The 16,631-nt window shown below is 47.2% G+C and overlaps 1 protein-coding gene across 5 annotated transcripts in view; it reads left to right on the forward strand.

Moving 5' to 3' along the window:
• Positions 1–206: 206 nt before the first annotated feature.
• Positions 207–16,631, forward strand: part of SMOX (spermine oxidase) — a 32,553-nt gene continuing 16,128 nt past the window's right edge. Inside the window, exon 1 of one of the 5 annotated variants that reach the window (XM_066632504.1) lies at positions 207–303. The gene's annotated coding sequence lies outside the window, so the exon portion shown is untranslated. Of the gene's footprint in view, positions 304–4,874; positions 4,924–8,816; positions 8,880–9,005; positions 9,052–16,631 lie in introns of those variants that run through there. The other 4 variants (XM_066632506.1, XM_066632509.1, XM_066632507.1 and 1 more) reach the window with 4 other exon arrangements.

A 16,631-nucleotide genomic window follows, 5' to 3' on the forward strand; every position in this document is an offset into this window, starting at 1 on the left:
GTGGTGCCCACCCCAGACACCGCTTCCAGGGCCTCCTGGTCGAGGAGCGCGGCCCTCAGGCCCCGTGGGGGCGGGGAGCCCCGGCCCGGCCCTGCGGAGGGCACTCTGCACATGCCCCGGGGCGCCGTGTCCCCGCCCGAGGGGCGGGGCGGGGGCGGGGGCGGGGCGGGAGGAGGAGGCCGCAGCAGAGGCCGGTCGGCGGGTCGCTCGTCGCCTCACAGCCGCGCCAGCCGCAGAGCCAGTCGGGCTCGCAGGGCACCGCCGCCTCCGCCCACGCAGCCTCCCCGCGCCAGAGAGAGCGAGGTAGGGCCCGCCGCCGCCCAACCGCCCTGCCGGGCTCAGAGACCCCCAGTGGCCCCCTGCTGTGGAGGCTTGGGAGCAGGGGGAGGGGGTGTGGTTTGGGGCGCTCACCCCCTTGTTTGCCCTCCCCGCCTCTGCTCCGCCCCTCCCCCTGGTCGGGGGGGCTGGTGGCTTTAGGGTGGGCTAGAGTCAGAGGCCCCCTCCCAGCCTGCGCCTTGTCTGCCTCATCTCCCATTCTCTGGGGTCAGAGGAGACCCCTCCTCAGTATCCCTGATGTGCCCTCCTTACAGGAAGTGGCAGAGCTGCTCCCCCCCAGGGTTTTTAAGCCTGGGTGGGGAGGAGTGGGAGGTGTGTTGTTTGGGGGGGGTCTCACACCCCCACTTACTGACCTTGAGGACTTTGAGGGGGGTGCCCTCCCAGCCTCAGTTCCCTCCCCCTTGATTGGAGGCCATGGTGGCTTTTGGGGGGGGGGTTACTAAAGCCCCCCATCCCAGCCCGTGTCCCTTCGTCCTCATCTCCCATTCCCTGGGGTCAGAGAAGCCCCTCCTCAATATCCCTTGGATGTGTGTGCCCCCTTCTCCTTGTAGTCAGTGGCAGAGCTGCTTCCCCCTCTGGATTTTAAAACCTGGGTGGGGGGGGAAGAAGGAGATGTGTTTTTTGGGGGGAGGGGCTCACATGCCTCCTTCCTGGCCTTTGGGGTGTGGGTGCCGGTGGGTGCCCTCCCACCCAGTCTCACGTTTGTAGTTCATCAACTTGCCACCCTCTCCCCCCCCCCCCCAATTTGGTGCTCATTTGGGTGCTCAGATGGCAGGAGGTCCCCCCTGGTTGTTTGTTGCAGGTTCCTGCTCTACCATTTAGAAATAGTGCCCTCCTCATGATCACTTTAGATGGGGGGGGGGAAGAATACTGTTTTATCATTTTAGATACCTAGCCCCCTGCCCATGGGAGGCTGGGATGGGGGGGTCTCCAGTCCCCTCAAAAACCACCATGCATAACCCCCCATTTCATGGTGGAACTTGGGGTGTTCCTGTTATTAATTCACAGGCTGAGATGGCCCCCCCTTCCTAACAATGGACAAACTTATTGTAGCATAATAAACTGTGGAAGTTCCTCTCCCCCAAGGATTCTCATGTCTACCTGCAGCTCAAAGATGGAGGTGGGTGTCTGCATTGTTGCTTGTAGGTAGTGCAGATTTCTGCATAATGTGCCCCCCTCCATTGTCTGAGGATTCAGATGGGGGACCCACATCTGTGGGTGTAACTGCTGGGTCGTGTGTAGTGTTGACGGAAGGAAGGGCTGGGTCCTGTGCCCTCTGTGCGCACAGATGATGAGTGCATTGCCTTCCTTTGCTCTGGTTCACCTTTGTCCATAATGACACATCCTTCCCCCTCCCCCAGCACATCACATCTCATGATGATTTCCACTCTGCATAAGAGAGTGTGCGAGATTCCCCTAAGCAGAAGTGACAACAACACACCCAGCCCCTTTTCCTCGAGAATGAAGTCGACTGCTTGATCCTGGCTATTGTTGCTGTGTAAATCGCTCTCTTAATACTATTATTATTTTTTCTCTAAATGTCACAACTTATAAAATACATGAATAGCAGACGACTCCCGGAAACTGAAGTCATGATGAGGTAGATGTGCAGTGACATTCTGAAGAGTAACAAAATTGTTATTTATTTAAAATAAAATATCCAGATCGACTTTCTAACAGGTGCACTTTAGACATTAAAGGCATTGTTTTAAAACTGTCATGAAACACCTTTATAAACCACAGGAAACAAGCAGATAAGAGGTTTGTGTTGCTTTTTTTGCAAGGTATGTTCTTCTTTGTGAAGGCTGCTGCTCTGTCAGAGGAAGGGGACTGTTTTGCTTTAAAACCTGAGCTGTAAAATAACCCTTGCAGTCTTCTGATTGCTTCTTTGCACCCCCCACCAAATTAGGATCTCATTTTGTCCATTATCTAAGGAGAGGAATGATCTGTTAGGTAGCCAGCCTGGAAGGAATAGGGCTGAGTTATGGGGTGTTCCACTGGTTCTCCTTTCTGCAGCTTTCTTTGGATGGATGGAGGGAGAAATCTGCAAACAAAGCCCCTCCCTTCCCCCAATACCGCTACTAGAAGGGGGCTTCCATCACTGGTTTTAGTTGCATTCAGCTGGCATGCTTTGTGGTGAGATAATGTGCTCGCCTGGAGTATGTACACAGATATGTATTAAGGGAAGACTTCCAAAGAGTACCTCATCTATGAGAGGACTGGCATTCTGCCGGCTGGAAATTGCTGATGTATGTGTAGCAGTGGTGTGTGTGTATACGGTTAGACCGGATAAAGGCTGGAGTTAGGGAAATTAAGCTGTGAGACCTACTCGTGTTCTTTGAAGAAATGTTTTGATTTTAGTGGTGGTGATGATCATGAGTGGCAGAGAGCATAAGCAATTCTTTGCTGGGAAAGACCCAAGTTTAGCTGTGGTTTGCAGGCTATACAAATATTATCAAATATTGACTGGTCCATTTGACCACAGTTCAGTATTCCATGAAGTTATGACTGTGCCTGAGGAATTTACCTGCGTTTAATCGAAATGACCGCCTTTGAAACTGTCTTTTTAAAAATAGTTATTTTGCTTTAATTTCTTGTTTTTTAAAAAAAAGTTTTGTAACTGTTGGTTAACCCTGGCATTTCAGAATAGAAATCAAAGCATAGAAAGCAGTGACATCATCTTGTGTTTCTTCTAATCAATTAATTGTATTTATAGAAGCCATACCCTACATTGTGTAAACTTGCACAGTAATCCATGGCAGTTTCTTAAAAGTTACATTCCTAATTATTGTTTCACAATAATTAGCTCATTTATTTTTGTATTTCGCAAAAATATCAACCTTGTTGATTATCAAATTTTCTTTTCAATAGTTTGAATAAACCTAATAGTCAAGTATTTTTAAAAGCATCATTTGAACATGTCTGTGTGGTCAAACAATCAAATATTTCTTAGTTTGCCCAGAAATGCCCAACTCTCAGCCACCAACCTGTCTCTAGCAGTGATCAGCTTACAGCCCAATCCTATGCATGCCTACTCAGAAATAAGTCCCATTAGAGTCAATGGAGCTTCCTCCCAGGAAAGTGTGGATAGGATTGGGCTGTTAGATGTTTTTGGAAGCTCACAGCAGGGCATAATTTCTACATGTTCTGCATGGGTCACCCCATATTTCCCCCCCCCCCATTGACTCCCTGGTAATGCCTGGTTGGAAAAAAGTATACTGTGACATAATCTTGTGTTTCTGCATCCCCCTATAACTGGTGAACAGTGAAGCCTAGCCCTGGGTGTGGAAATGCAGATGTGTTTTTCAGCAATATGTTTCAGGGAGACATGGGCTAGCAGTGCCCATGCACCTCCCTATAATGTGTAGTTTGGGCCTAGTGGCCATTGATTGCCACACCTCACTGCATGTCATATATAGTGGCACATGTGTTCATGTGGCACATGTCAAGTATTCAATACTATTCTTTACTTGCATTATTTTAGTAATCTCACACCACAATCCTAACTTGCGCTGGAACAGGGAGGCTGGCAGGCCTGCCCCGTATCCTGCGAGAAATTGGGACTGGCAGCGGCTCAGCCCGGGGCAAGGCGAATCGCTTCCCCTTACCTCAGGGAGAGCTGCTGAAGTCCCAATGGGTATACTCGGATCTGCATCACCTGAAGAGGTGACGCAAACCTGAATAGCCCAGAGCTGGCCCGGACTGCCCGGCAATGGAGTCAGGATTCGACATAACTGCTGGGTCATTCCCGCTCTCATGCTGCCCACTCATGGGCCCACCTATACCTGGAATGCCTCCTCTTTGCCCTCCCTGTGCCCCCCCCAGACTCCCATGCTGGCAGCGCCCAACCGGTGCGGACCTACCGTCTTCCGTTGGCCCTGAGGCTGGATGCAGCCTCTGTGGGCTGGCACATATCCTTACATCAGCCCGGCTGACTTCTGAGGAGGTGCAAATGTACTTTATGGCACGTTTGTGACCCTCCTGGATCGGTGCAAGGTACTTGTGCCAACCCAGTGCAAGGTTAAGATTGCACTCTCAGTATCTCAATAATCAAACATCCCCTGCCTTTGTATCCCCATTCTTACTCCAAGTGCACCTGGTGCAGATGGAGTAACAACTGGTTAATTGCAGACTGGTTCCGAGAAGCCTTGTTTTTCCTAGAGCATGATTTTATGCGTGAACCCCCTTTGCCCCGCAGCGCTATTATAATATAGTGGTGAAACAGAAATGCAGAACTCTTTTCCAATGACAAGGACATAATTAATATTTTGGAATGAATGATACTAGGATACAGCTGGATCGTGGGCGTGTTTACTTGGCAGTAAGTTCCACTGAGTTCCTCCCAGGTGAATATGCATAGTATTGTTGGACTATCTTTAGTATTAGGCGAACACCCTTTGGCACTCTTGGAAGGGAGAAGCAACATGATGGTTTGTGTGTGTGTGTGTGTGTGTCAGTGTCAGTGTCAATCTGAAGCTTAAAATCAGCACACATGGCCTCCACCTCCCACTTCTTAAAGCATTCCTGTTTGTTGCATGTATACTGGGTTCCTGAGTTATGGATGGCCACATCAGGGCTTTTGTGCAGGTGGGTCCGCAAGAGCCAGGTGTGTTGAATACGCATGTTCCGACTTCTGGACAGACCTCTGGAACAGGACTGGCACATGGGTTGGGGTCTGTGTGTATTTGTACGTAAACAGCGCTCTGTGTATTTACTAATTCCTATACTCTGTCTCTTGTTTCACTTTCTGATCTGCCTTTAAGCACAAATTTTAGGCCAAAAGGGTGTCCTTCCCTCACCCGGTTAATCTCATGTTTACTTAGCGTAACTGCACTTAGTGTGTGGCATTAACATCTAAGAAATAGTGTGTGTGGTTAAGTTAAGGACACGGGATCCTGCTGCCCTGTGGAATTTATCAGGGTGGAAGAACCATGTTAAGTTTTCTACCAACTTGCTAGTATTGACTTATTGATAATTCTTGGTGCTTTTTATTGAACTGCTTCATTTTTAAATTGTAGTTCAAACATAAAAGCACCTGAGCAGAACAGGTGAAAGTTTGTACTGGCTGGAAATGTATTTGAAATGTCTGTAGTCCTAAGGCTCGGAGGTGATCGTGCAGTTCTATTGTCCAGAGAATACTGTTTAGTTTTTCGCTGACATAAATGAATTAACTAATTAAAACAGTGATTTCCAAACTTTTTAGCACCAGGATCCAGTTTTTAAAATGACACTCTATCAGGACCCACCTAGCTTTATGAGACTAAAACTAGCCACTCAAGCCTCTGTTTTTATCCTTTTTACTGGAGAGGAGGGGAGCTGATACAAGTAAATGTGCATGCGTGGTTCAGTTTCATTTTTCATAGGGTTCAATACATTTTCTTTGTCAGCTATCAGCTTGTCGGTTTCGTGACCCACCAGAAATCAGGTCGTGAACCCACAGTTTGGTGATCACTAAATTAAAACACTATAGACTCGATATAGGAATTCATTTTGAGGTTACTTGGTAAAGTGACAAATTAAGCTAAATATCTTACGTAACTAAAATTGCAGGTCCTCTCTAAGAAACTTGATGCTGATTTTTAAAGAAAGCAGAAGTTAACTGATTTTCTAGATTGCTGATTTATTGTGCAGCACTTTGTGATCTTTTTGTTGAAAAGTAGTCATAAATATTCTCAATAATAATGCTGCTTCAGTGTTTCTCTTGGTACACATTAAAATCATTTGCACTGGATTTATTTTAACAGTTTTCAGAGAATGTTAACAACATTTTGGGTAGGTTTCTGACGTTTAAATTTATTTATTTGTTCATTTTTTTTTTTGCTTCACATTGAGAGAAACAGTCAGGGTAATTAGAAGTCAGTTCTGCTCTCAAAGTTTTATGTTGTGATGCATTATGGAATTTTCAGCTTGTGAGAGACACACCCTAATTCTGCAATGTGTGAATCAGCCCTCAGATTCAATTTCCTTGATGGTAGAATTAAGCCAGGTTTTAAACCTGGAATTTTTTTAGAAGATTAAAGGTTTATAATGTTCAGAAGGAAGCCAGTATGTTTTTAAAAATCTATTGAATAATAATAACGCTTAACATTTTTATAACCCCTTGGGGCTGGGGGATAAGGCCCTCAGTTTGGCTGTACTTGTCGTAAGAGGTGACTAAACAGCCACCATGTAGATGGGACTCGTTAACCTGGTAAGACAACTCATCTGAGAGAAGGAAAACTCTGATCCCAAACCTCCACTGCCTTGTGGCTACATCCAGTTATGGAAAAGGCTTCAGGAGTCAACCTCGAGGCAAAATCTGGAGCTGGAGTCCCTGAGGCAGTTCATGGCTGAACATAGTCACGTTCTGGCAACTCCTGCGACGCCGCTGGAACCAACGGTATTGGCTTCTGCCTTTCCATTGGACCATTTTAGCGATGTGGAGAGGGGGGATTTGCTGCATGGGTAACAGTCTATCCTCCATATTTACCTTACCCAGGCTTTGCGCACTGGAGAGGACACTCTGTTCCAGAACCACCATTCAGAGTGCGATACCATAGTCTTCCGAGACTGAAGGATGCCAACATTAACATTTACATAGCGCTTTTGGAGCAAGCATAGTGCTTTACATATGCTATCTTGATGTTGTCCCTTAGACCAGCTGTGTAAAGTAAGTTTTATTGCCCTCCTATTGCAGCTGGCGAGTTGAGCCTGAGAGGAAGTAGTTTGCCTAAGGCTACCTGATGAGGTCATGGTGGAGGTGAGATTGAGATCTGGGAGGTTTTGATTTGCAGTTTGAGAGAGGGTGGTTTGTGCGTGTCTCATAAGTAATTTCCACCTCTGACATGTGCTGCTTACAAAAAGAAGCATATTTGATTGTCAAAAATGTGTCAGCACTGAGGTGGAGTCTTTTACATGGTTTGCCAGGGTAGAGCTGGCCCTGAACTGAGATATCCTCTGCAAAACAGGATAGTGGTAGTATATAGATTTTGTGTGCCGGGCTCATAGTCCTTCTGAAAGCTCCAGCTCCCCCCCCCCCCCGAAATCTTTGCCTAACCCCATTCTAGTCTTCATTCCCAATTGCAGTGGAAACTATTTACAATGCATTGATTTGCATTCAAACTTGTTACTCTTGTTCCTCCCAGAATCACTCTTCAGTCCAGAAAGAAAGTGCCCAAGGGGGATGTGATTGAAACACATAACATTGTGCATGGGATAGATACTGTGGGTAGGGCGAAGTTCCTCTCCCTCTTGCCTAATTCCAAAACCAAGGGGCAGCCACTAAAATTGACTGGTGGGACTGGCAACTTGGCACCCGGTCTAGATGCTTTTAAACAGGGATTGGAGTGATTTATGGAGGCAAAGTCCATCATGAGTTACAAGTGACTTATGCAGCCTCTGGGTGATAAAGGTATCCTGTCTTTGAATGCCTGGTGCGAGGGAGTGGCACCAGGACACAGGTATCTTTTGGTTTTGAATGCTCCCAGAGGCATATGGCAAGCCACTGCAAGATGCAGGAAGCTGGAGTAGTGGTCAGTTATGTGTAACGCCTGTGTAAAAAGTTGAAACGCCACCACCCACGTGGTTGCTAGGGCTCGTATGTTTGACTCAGTTGTCGCTTCTTCAGCGACTACACTGGCTTCCAGTTTGTTTCCAGGCTCAATTCAAAGTGCTAGTTTTGACTTTTCAAGCCCTCTGTGGTTTGGGTCCAGGATATTTGAGGGACCGCCTCCTTTCATACAATCCAACTCATCCTCTCAGGTCATCAGAGGGGGCCCTTCTAACTGTGTGGCCGCCAGCAGAGGTGAAGGGGATGGCAGAAAGAAATACGGCCTTCTCAGTGGTGGCACTCCGCCTGTTCAATTCCCTCCCCCTGGAATTGAGAACAGCTTCCTCTCATGAGTCCTTTTTGCGGGGTCTTAAGACCTTTTTATTCAGGGGGCTGGCACTTTTTAATGAATGTATTTTAATCGTGATCCAAGCTTATTGTGTTTTATTGTTTTTATCTTATTGTTTTATTTGTAAGGCGCCTTGAATGCCCTTAGTGGGATAGAAAGGCAGGGTATAATAAGTAGACAGTCAGACGGGCCCTTGGCTTGATACAGCACGGCTCTTAACCTCGTGGCAGGGACCAATCTCTTTTTTCTGTCCACCGTCAAGCGCTGCATTACTAATCCATGAAATAAATAGTATAATGTAGGGTAGGTGAGCAGGGGCCACTTTCTGTCTAATCCAGCCCACTGCTGTATGCATGCTTTGACTGTTTGGGTCTGTGACCTACTGTTTGTGGATGGGCTCACTCAGGAGCCTGTGAACATACCTCTTTGTAGTCCGAAGCTCTTCTGTGTTGCCTGTAGTAGTGACAGTCACTTGCAAGCCCTTTCAAGGCTCCTATCCTTCAATCCAAGCCCAGTGCCTTCGAAGTGGGGAATCGGTTTTCCAGGGCGGAGAAAACGACAACAGTCTGGCTTTGCCCAGAGCGGTGTTTTCAATTAGAAATCAGATCTCTCTAGTGTACACACTGATGCGTTATCTCTCCTTTCTCCTTAGACTCTTTCTGTGAGGTGAGTTCTGGTTATTCCTGTTAAACAGCTGGAGAACTGAAGAGACTGCTTCTCAGGATGACTTTCTAATTTATGATGTTAGGGGGCAGCTTGGAAGGGGAGTCAATTTACTACCTTTCCCTCTTGTAAGGGAAACTGTTGGGATGCTGCAGAAAACATTGCAACTTGAAGGGTGAGTGTCCTGCTTTGTGACATGCATGTCTCTTGTAACTTTTTGGAGTGAACAGAGGTTTGGATAACTTTCCACTATATGTGCTCTTGGAACCCGATTGGGTGAATGAGAAAACATTGCTTGTAAGTAAAGCATGGGGCTTTGGAAATGGCTGCAGCCAGAGAAGCTGACAGCAGCAAAGGGGTTCACATGCTCCCTTAAGTGCTTTCTCAGGGATTTTGCTGCAGCAATTCCATTGCAAAACCGCAGCACTCTTTGTTTCAGACACTTCCCCTTTTCCCTTCTTTAACAAGTGATTTTTGCTGTGAGTCTGAGAACCTCTCTGGATTTGGCAATCGTGACGAATGGGACAAGCAACTTTGGGATATGTTGCAATGACATTTTTGAGGGCCACCCATGGCTTCAGGAGGTTGTGTGTCTTTAATTGAAAGTCACCAGCAGCCTGTTACTTACCATAGGAGCAAAAGAGTTAGGCGCAGATCCATTCAGTCCATTATTCTGTGGGCTAACCAGATGTTCTAGGTCAGGAGTTGGTAACCTATGGACCAAGGGCTGAATCAGGTCCACTGCTTCTTCCCGGAGCTTGGTAGCCCGACATCATCACCGAACGACTGGGCCCTCCGCTGGAAAGGTTGCTGACCCCTGCTCTCGGTGCTTGCGGAATGAGACCTGAAGGAGATGGTGGTCTTCAGCTGTTTGTTCTTCATATCTGATACTCCAAAGTGTGCTGCAATTAGGGTGTTTTGGAGAGTTGCATTCTTTAATTCATTAAAATTCAAATCCTGTATCCAGTTATCTGAGGGTAGCCTCATTGAGCACAGAGGATTACTTCTGAGTAGATACACTGAGGACTGTGCTGTTACTCTAGTGGTGACCATGACAAATCAGCATAAGAAGCTGCCCTGTACCAAGTCCGACTATTAGCCCATCTTCTCTGCCTAGCTGTGGCTTTCCAAAGTCTCAGTCAGGAATTTTTTTCTCCAGCCCTGCTACTTGAGATCCTTTCAGCAGGGGCTGCCAGGGCTTGAATCTGGGACCCACAGTATTCCCAGCATGGAAGTCTGTACTCTTTCACTGAGCTATGGGACTTCCAGAATACACAATATTAATCCATCCAGTCCAGTATTGTCTTTTCTGACAAGCAGAGACCCTCTAGGAGCTCAGGTGGAGAGAGTTACCCTTCCTAGCTGTGTTAATTGAGATTCTTTTAACTGGAGCTTAATGGGATGGCGCTTGGGGACTGTCTGCTACCAAGGCATGTGCTCTACCATTGAGTTATGCCCTGTCTAGAGTATGATCAAGCACCTGTCTAGTGTGCGCTATGGAAGATCAGCATCCTGAACTGCAGTCCATTGGAGCGATTTTGCTGATGGTCTGCTGGGACAATGATTAGACACGTGAGTCTAATCCTGCTCCTGTGACGGTGTGCCACAGTCCTCCCCTGCTTGTGCCACATATGCCATGGATCGGTCACTTACGAATTGGTCTAACAGCGACTTATGGGCAGCAGCACGTAGCCCTAGATCTGTGTCCAGATGAGACCAGTTCCTCCTTTTCTCCCCCCCCCCCAGTCCTCCTTTGTAGAAAGAAGATCTGGATCCCAGTTCAAAGGCAGCTTGAAAGATTGGTGTTGTGTAATGGTTTAATTGCGTTTGAGGCCCATGAATGCGTCACTGCTTCCTCTTGATCTTTCAGGACTGTCATGCAGCAGCTGAAAAGTCAGTCCATCTACCTGGCGTTTGGTGGTGTCCGTCTTTAAACATTTTTTTTCGTCTGGGGCTTTCCCAGATGATTCAAAATTCTCAGACTTTTTCCTTAAGGCTGGATATGAGCTGCATCTGATTCAGTGCCAGTAATACAGTACCCATGAAACGAATGCATCTACGTGTGTTGCTTTGTATGAAGATATACCTGCTCCCGTACTTGTATTCACAACACCTTCCACCTAAAATCAGAGGAAAAGAGCACTCCAGCACTAGCAGCACACAGCTGTCAAAGGAACATATGAGAGAGAGAGAGAGAGAAAAATGATCAAAGGAGCACGACTCTTATTTGTGCGAGTGTTGCCTGCCAGAGGTTTATGGTGGGGAAGATTTCAAGTTCTAAAGAATTAAAAAAATTAGAAAATAAAAGCAGACACAACTTCCTAACAATTACAGCGAGGTTCCCTTATGGGGGTTCATGTGAATAGTCAGCCATCGTTAGCAGCAACACTTGTGCTTCTTTACTCCTTTGAGTAAAGATAACTTTACTCCTGTGAGTAAATGTAACACAGGGAATTCTCTGCCACAAGACAGTGGCAGCTGCAAGCATAGGCCCCAATCCCATCCAGTTTTCCTGCGCTGGTGCAGCTGTGCCAATAGGGCGTGCACTGCATCCTGTGGTGGGGAGGCAGTCACACAGGCCCCCTCAAGTGGGAACACGTATTCCCTTACCTTGGGGCTGTGTTGCAGCTGCACCAGTGCTGGAAAGTTGGATAGGAATGGGCCCTTAGTTGGCTTTGGGATGGGATTAGAGAAGTTCAGATGGCAGGTTCATTAACAGTTATTAGGGCTGCAATCCTATACACTTTTTCCTGGAAGTAAACCCAGTCAAACACAGTGGGACTTACTTCTAAGCAGGCATGTATAGGATCGTGCTGCAGCTTTGTTAGCTAAATGGAACCTCCATGTTCAGAGCAGTCTCTCTGAATACTTAGTTTTGGAAGCCAGCAACAGGGGAAGGCTGTTGCCTCCTGAGCTTCCCAGGGTCATCTGGTTGCTGTTTGAAGCCGTTCGGAGCCAATCCAGCAAGGCTGTTCTGACGTTCTCTTCCTATTGCAGATGTCTGTGAAACTCGCGCCGACGTTCCCGCGCGCACCTCTCTGAGCAGCAGCAGACGTGCTTGCTGGGGTGAGAACGGGAAGTAGCGCTTTCCCAGTGAATACTGTGCTTTCAGTGTTGGGAAAATGTGCGGTCCCAGCAGTTGAAGCGCGGTCTTGAAAAAAGACGTCAGCGTTCCGTGCAGCAGCTGTGTGTGTGTTGGCATCTGCCATTTCCTCTAACCTGTTTCCAGCTCCTGGAACCACTTACAAAACTCCCTCTTCTCCCTCGCATTAGTGTTCCTCCCAGCTGGTTTCAAATGGGATCGCATCATTAAGCAAGGGATCATTTTAAATTTAAATGAAGTTGCAGGCAAGCAATGGCAATGGAGGGTTCCTGAACTAAGCAGTTTTTGGCACAGTCATCTTAAAAGGGGTCACTCCAGAATTGCTGCCAGAGTGCCCCAAAATAGACTTTGCTGAAACCACCAGTCTTTGAAAGGCTGGCTTCACTTCTTTTTCCTTGAGGGTGGACATTGGGATGGGAGGAATGGCTTGAAACCTCACACAGAGGTAGCTTTTCATTTTCTTTAAGAAAGAGTTGATTGAGAAGAATGGAGACCAAAGAAGCTGTGGTTTCTCCCAAGTCTTAAAAAGTGAATTTTTCAAGGGCCAGGACTAGGCTTCATTCAAGTGTAAATCTTTCCTCCCTTATAAAAACAATAGGATGTTCACCTAGAAAAGTTATTCCTTCTTTTTCAGGTCAAGACTTTTGTGGTTTGCCTCTGCAAATAAGGCAGGTTTGAGTGGCCTGTCAGGAAGGGGAATAGAAAAGATTATTGCATGCAGTGAAAGATAAGCTGAACTGACCTTTCTTTAATTCTTGCTTGCTTGCTTGCTTTCTGAAATGCCTTCCTGTCCTAGCTTTAGTCCAGTAGTCCAGTGGTTGTCACACATTTAGCACAGGGACCCACTTTTTAGAATGTGAATCTGTCAGGACCCACCGGAAGTGATGCCATGACCAGAAGTGACATCATTCAAGCAGGAAAATTTTTCACAATCCTAGGCTGCAATCCTACCCACACTTACCCGGGAGTACATCCCATTTACTATCATTGTTAAAAGAATATACGTAGTAGCTTGTTAAAAGTACAGGTCTGTAACATTTCTCCAAATGCATATATTATAAAGACTGATATATTAAAAATAAAATATTGAAATGAATGGAGACCCACCTGAAATTGGGCTCTCGAACCACTTAGGGGGTCCTGACCCACAGTTCGAGAAACACTGCAATAGTCCTTTTCAACTTCATGAGTCAGGGTCACCTTCTAACTCCAGCAGGCATAAACGTGGAATAAACTTTTTTCGTATTCTAGCACACGTTGACAACACAGCAATCTATTCTTGTCTCTGTGTTATAATTTCTTTTTCTTTTATCTTTCTCAGCATGAGCTACTGTATAATTTTGAAAACCCATTTAGGGCACAGTCCCTTTGAGGCAAAATGAGAGTTTTCTCTGTTTTAGCTCTGTAGCGGAGAGAAGGCACGTATATCGCTGCAACTTAACCATGCTGGGGAAATGAAGGTGGTTTGGTGCAGGGGGAAGAGTAAGCCCTGCTTGCAATTGCCCCACTATGAATGGGGCTGGGACTCCCCACAGTCCGCTCTGTGACCTCAAGGAAAAGGTATTGAACTCCTGCTACGTCGCTGTTGTCAGCGCCCAAAGGCAGAACTTTGGTTCTTTTTAACCTGGGATGTAAATGCAGCCACTATCGTACGCTCCTTTTCTGCAGTGTTTCCTCACTCTTACTCCATTTTTTAAATGCTTCCCACCAGCCATGTTCCCACAATTTTGGACTGTATTCCTTGGTTTTTGTTGCTGTATTGATGGAGTCATTTTCTCATCGTATACACCCAGTATCTATACAACCAGTTAATGCGGCAGGTCAGGGGTGAGGTTTAGACAAGCCCAGCCTGATGCTTGCCCCTGCCAATGCAGCCACGCCAAAATAGTTAACGGTGCATCCTGGGGGGGGGGGAGCAGCCCTGGAGGTCTTCTCTGAGTACACCTCCATAATGCAGAGGTCCACTTGGACCTGTGTAAGCAAAATTGCTGGTGCATGTCTGCATGGACCCAGGCCGGGTGATCAGATCTGGGAAGGGGGTTTGGATTTGGTGTCCATTGCTGCCAAACCCGCCCCCTTTCTGGACCAGATCTGCTTCTTGTATCTTGACTTTTCCTTTTGGATAATGGCTACAGTCCCTGCCTGTGCAGTTCTTGCTTGCCTAACCATTTTGCCTCAGTAGTGACCTCCACACTTGCTGCCAAACAGCCAGGCCCCAAACCTGCCATTTGCAGGAATACCTGACAAGCATTTCTTCCTCTAGAAGACAAAGTCTGGAAGTCTGGCTCAGGCTTCACTGTGATCAGGACTTGCAGGCAAGCTTGATGGGTGGGGGGCTGGGAGAAGGTGGATCAAGATGTGAGTCATGCCTTTAATCTGGGAGAACTAGCCTTGAAATTGAGCATTTTGATGCTTAAGCTTGTTCTGAGCAGCATGTTGAAAGTGCCCCTTAGCGTTCCTCGTGTGGTAGCTATCAGTCTCACCCGTGTTCAGGCCATATGCTGCAACGCTTGGCGGCTTGTTGAACCATCTATTGCTTGTCAACAGGTTTATGGGGTTTGGAAAAAAGAACAGGAAAAAACAGCCTGGTTGTGAATTGGCTGTGAAGAAGTTCATTTTGCTTAGGGGCATGGCAGTCAGTAAAACTCGTTGAAGAACAGTGGTGGGGATCTGATAGACTTCATCACAATTTATAGCTACAACTCTTGGTCCAAAATACTGGTCCTGTTTTTACAAAATAGTGAATGTTGGCAGGGAGAAACTGGGTGTGTAGCTGCTGCCAGTGATCAGCAGGGTTAGGCAACTGCCAGGGCTGCGGCCGATTAAGGGGTCCATGTGGCAAGAACAAGTGAGACCATCTCATTTGATTTAGGGCTTGATCTGACCAGAGACATGGCACTCTCTCTCTCTGAACGTGTCGCGCCCCATGACACGTGCATCCCCAGATCTCCTGTAATCACGGAGAGTACAAGCCATGATGTGTATGCGCAACCTCCTGATTTTAGGAATGGGTTAAGTCAGAATGCCAGATGTAGGGGAGGGCACCAGGATGAGGTCTCTTGTTATCTGGTGTGCTCCCTGGGGCATTTGGTGGGCCGCTGTGAGATACAGGAAGCTGGACTAGATGGGCCTATGGCCTGATCCAGTGGGGCTGTTCTTATGTTCTTATGTTCTTAGAGTCTCAGCTCCACGGCAGGTCTGATATTTAAATGCAGAGGTCCCAGGTTCAAACTTTGGCAATTCCGGTGAAAAGGATCGGGTGGTGGAAAAGAGCTGTGTCTCAGACCATGGTTCAGACAGACAGTGCTGAGCAAGTTGGGCCAATGCCTGACATCTTGTAAGGCAGCTCCATACCTTATGGTTGCTGCTGCCACAAGTCTGCGTGGGCTGGGTTCTCCCCGAGTGGAGTGGGCTTGTGGCAGCAGTGTGTGTGATGGTGAGCGGTATCTGTGAAAAATCTCAAAAGACCCAGAGAGTGAAACTGGCAACTCGTGGGGAAATCCCTAGGCTGAGTGGACTCATGGCATCTGCAGATCCTTTCCTTATCTGTGGCCCGCACTCTTGTCACCTGTGCTATGCTTGTGGTGAGTGTTGTGTAGTGCCTGGTTTTAGAGTTGAAAAGTGCATTCTCAAATATTTGAAATATGCTGAAAAAGCCTAATTTCACACTTTGAGCATAGGATTCTAGTTCAGAATTTAAAATACAAGTGCTTAAGACTCGCGAGCATCTCTCGATTTGGTTTTGGGCAGGCGTTCCAGAGAAAAATCTCTTCTGCTGTCAGCTGTCAAGTGCTAAACGGTTGTCGCCTGTCAACTATCAAACGCTGAAATGGAACCAAGGGTGCCAGTGTGGCTCTCTCGCATTCAGCAAACGTGCCCAGAGACTGTCTGGAATATTTGGTTCCACAATTTGTGGTGCATTTCTGGGAGCAGATTTGTTTTGGCTCTGTTTTCTTACTTTGAGCACGTCCTTGCAAGTTGGCTGTGGCCGACTCCATTATCCTCTAAAAGCATTTGTAGCCTCAGGCCCACTGTGGCTTCCTTCTTGTATAACCTCTGACAGCTGTTTGTTCTTGTTATTTGGCATCAATTAGTTCCTTGTGGGCCAGTGATTTATATTTGTGTGTTTGCATTTGGGAGGGACTACTGCAAATGGAGACTTGTGATAAGTGGGTCTAACGTTCTTGCTTGTCTGTTGGTACGACTCCTCCTGCCAGCTGCCTGCCTTTGCTGCGATCGGGCTCCAGTTCTAACTGGTTGCAACTGGAAGCAACTCTGTCATGTCAGGTGGCTGCTTTGGACAGCCTGTTTCGGGTGACTGATTGGGTGACAGATGTGACCTGTGGGGTTTGATCCTCTGCAAGGTTTACCATGTATACTCATTATAAAAGCAAGTTGTTGTGATGATGGCCGGATCCCAAAGGATCTCCTCTATGGAGAACTGGTGCAAGGAAAGCGCCCTACAGGTAGACCACAGCTGCGATACAAGGACATCTGCAAGAGGGATCTGAAGGCCTTAGGAGTGGACCTCAACAGGTGGGAAACCCTGGCCTCTGAGCGGCCCGCTTGGAGGAAGGCTATGCAGCATGGCCTCTCCCAGTTTGAAGAGACACTTGACCAACAGACTGAGGCAAAGAGGCAAAGAAGGAAGG

Source organism: Tiliqua scincoides, chromosome 6 (assembly GCF_035046505.1).
Source record: "Tiliqua scincoides isolate rTilSci1 chromosome 6, rTilSci1.hap2, whole genome shotgun sequence".
Classification (NCBI taxonomy): Eukaryota; Metazoa; Chordata; class Lepidosauria; order Squamata; family Scincidae; genus Tiliqua; species Tiliqua scincoides.